This window comes from Oculina patagonica, chromosome 6 (genome assembly GCF_052425735.1).
Source record: "Oculina patagonica isolate OP01 chromosome 6, crgOcupat, whole genome shotgun sequence".
NCBI lineage: Eukaryota > Metazoa > Cnidaria > Anthozoa > Scleractinia > Oculinidae > Oculina > Oculina patagonica.
Window position 1 is genome coordinate 1,837,366 of NC_135763.1, and position 3,387 is coordinate 1,840,752.

Genomic DNA, 3,387 nt, shown 5'->3' on the forward strand with positions numbered 1-3,387 from the left:
GATTTTTTAACGTTTAAGTCAATGCGCCGTGTGTGCATCCGATAACCAAAGATGACATAGCCGTCGTGGTTGACCTGTATGAAGAGAACATTCAATTCCTGGTTACACTCGTGGACAGCCTGGAAGTAGCCAAAGCAAAAAACCGCGTCGGGATCATCGCAACCAAAGCAGCAAATAACATCAAGGTGAAATTCAGCGACCAAACTTCGTACGATGAAACAGCTCTCTTGGGAGAAATCCGTGCTGCTGCTAAGACAACAGGATTTAGTTCTGCTAGCGGTGACTACGACAATTCTCTCACGAGGGTGCAAGAGATATTCACGTTGAACAACGGTGACCGAAAGTTCTCTCCAAATATCCTGCTGATCATGACTGATGCGACTCAAGAATTCACCACTCTGACCAACACTAGTACTGCTACCAACAAAATCAATGCCTTGAAGGTAACATTTTATTTTGGCCAACTAAGGTGCAATGTGCGAAAATTTGACGAAAGAGATTTGTCTTGCCCTGTTGATCTATGCTTAAATAAGCAAAAAAAAAAGCCTTCAAGTGATGTTAAGAAAGGAACGAGGAGGGAACATGTGTAATTCGTCATCGGAAAATATTCCGAAATCCTCGGGAGATTATCAGGCAATTGTCGAAAGACTTGATCATTGGAAATCTTTTAGTTTTTTAAAGGGAACCTCCGCTCTTGATTCAAGTTGACGTTGAGTTGTTTGAAATAATGCCTAAAATACAAATTTTCTTGGACAAGGGAAATAGCATTTAATTATAACCAAAAACAGAACAGATTATCACTTTTCAGTTTCCCGCGCAGCGCCATTTTGGAATTTATGACGTGTGTAATGGTTGCCCAATTACTTCACACAAAAGAACCTCTGCTTCCTAACAATAGCAGCAATGCATTGACGTCATTATTCGAACCTTTACTTTAAACAACTTTTTGAGTCACACTTGGACTTTTTAAGTTTTGAAACACAACTTGTGTAGTTTTGTAAGCATTAAACCTATCGATGAGGTTTGAAATAACAGTCGCTGTTGAATGGGGGGCTCAGTAGCAGGTTGGTAGCTGATACTATAAACTTTCATGCATACCGTATTTACTCGAATAAGCGCCGCGGCGCTTATTAAATTTTTCGCACCTCAAGTGCGGCGCTTATTCGAGGGCGGCGCTTATTTAAAATTTGAGCGCCACAAAAAATCTAGCCTTTTACAGTAATTAAAAATAGCGTCTTTTGATTGTCAGTATTTGTCTCTTGCTGAAGAAAGAAGTGGCGCTAGCTGCCCTGGCAAAGTTTGCAGCCTTCACAACATTTACAGAATGTCCCTAGTTTGTTTTAGAGTTGCTTTGTAGAGCTGATTTTCGTTAAAAGGAATTCCTCGAATAAGCGCTGCATCGGGACTGCGGCGCTTATTCGGGGGCGGCGCTTATTAACTTTTTTGTCACAAATGCGGCGCTTATTCGAGGGCGGCGCTTATTCGGGGGCGGCGCTTATTTGAGTAAATACGGTATTGTAGATGTTAATAAATAAAACTGGGAATTTACAGTGGCATTCCCACAGAGTGGCTTTACATCCACTGTTCCCGATCGAACTGAAATTCTACTGCATGTTTGGTTTCCATGTTCCAGGGAAATGGAGTCAACGTTGTTGTTGTTGGATTCGGGGATGATGTGACCACTACAACCGAGAATAACCTGAAGACGATTGCTACCAAAAGCGCTGCCACTGTAATAAACACCAAGAACCGGGCAGGAGCGGCTGCAAAATATTACAGTAGAGTCTTGAACGATATTTTGCTGCAGATGTGTCTGTAAGTACTTTCAATGTAAAATGTTGTAAACTTGTATAGCTTGACAAAAACAAATGAGTAGAATGTATCGTGATTAACATCTTTAGTTAATTCTCTTTACAATTTAAGGTAAAGGCAAGGTAAGGAAGTCGTTAGACTTGCTTACAAGTCGAGCTCACAGAGAGCGACGGAGAGCACACAGAGCGCGGAGCGCGAAAGCGAGTCGGCGAAGCGCGAGTGCTCACCAAACCAGAAACGAGAGGCGAACGACTTTTAGAAAGTCTAGGAAGTCGTTAACGCAAGGAGTGGTTGCTCAATCTCCCGAGCCAGGGAGAAAAAACTTAATTGCGGAGACCGGTAGCCAACGACAACAAAGAAAATCATCTATTGCATTGCAGGATGTTGTCTGTGTGCCTTAATTTCTCAATTATAGAATCTGTACAAGAATCAGTAAATAAAATTTACAGCATAATCTAATAGGCATGTTGCCAGATACCTTATATTTATAAAACGTTTAACAACTTAGTTTCTAAAATGTATTTCAGAAACTGTCTTTTACGGTAATATTTTTGTTTGAATTCTCTGCTGGGATATGCGATGAACTAGCATCCTATCCAGGGGAGGGAGGGAGGGAGAGAGGTTAGAATAGAAATACTCCAAGGGCCGGCCTGATGGGGCACACTGATCGAAAACAGACTTGAAATAATTTTTTGTCTTATTAACAGGTGATTCAGAACTTACCAAACTGGAATGGACACACGGAACCTAAAACGGACCAACGATGAACCAATTGCAATAATGAAACAACGGAGAAAATTGAAATAAGGGGATTAAAAAAAAATAAAGAAAAAAAAAAACATTCAGGTTAAGCTGGGAGACACAAGGGGTAGTTGGTTAAGGGGACAAAATAGCACATTATAGAATTTGGTGCAGTGTCTATAACAAAGTCATGTAGAAATCAAAGGGCACTTAGAGCCAGCTCATTCTTCTGCCTTTTTTTTGGGAGGGGGGGGGGGTTAGGGTTTGGGAGTGGTGGTGGGTAATGAAAATGTACTGGTACAGTCCACTTAAGTCAAGTACAGTCCCCTGTAAAGTCAAAATCAGGTACGCATGTAAAAAGAAATGAAATCACAATTTCACATCTTCTAAAAATGGTGCAACGTGAATCAAGTTGCCGAGCTGTTTAGACCTTAGGGACCCTGGACGTATTTTCACGTATTTTAACACGCGCTGACACAAGCGATCAAGTCCATTGAGGCAGCCGAAAGTAATTTTACATGGCCCCATTCCCCGCTACGTAAAAGTCCACAAGCAGTTATTTTAAAAAGAAATGGTATTTCGTTTCCGGATCGCGGAACGATGAGCATAATAAAAATATAAATGATAAGAAGAGAAGATCCTAAGTCGAGAATCAGTATTACGCGGGGAGGAATTGCGAAACAGTCAAGTTTTTTGCATCCATGCAGATTCCTTTACCCTTCCGTGCCAGCAAACAGGAGACATCCGAAGACATCCAGTCTTGTTTACTCTTCTCAGCGCTATTATTGATGGAAAATGTACAAAGTCAACAACAACATAGACAGAAAAGCTGGA

At 41.2% G+C, this 3,387-nt stretch overlaps 1 long non-coding RNA gene across 1 annotated transcript; it reads left to right on the plus strand.

Moving 5' to 3' along the window:
* Nucleotides 1-337: 337 nt before the first annotated feature.
* On the plus strand, nt 338-2,753 carry LOC144657112 (uncharacterized). Its single transcript, XR_013571466.1, has 3 exons — nt 338-443; nt 1,634-1,815; nt 2,520-2,753. It is a non-coding gene; the product is annotated as an uncharacterized LOC144657112 (long non-coding RNA).
* The last annotated feature ends 634 nt before the right edge of the window (nt 2,754-3,387 follow it).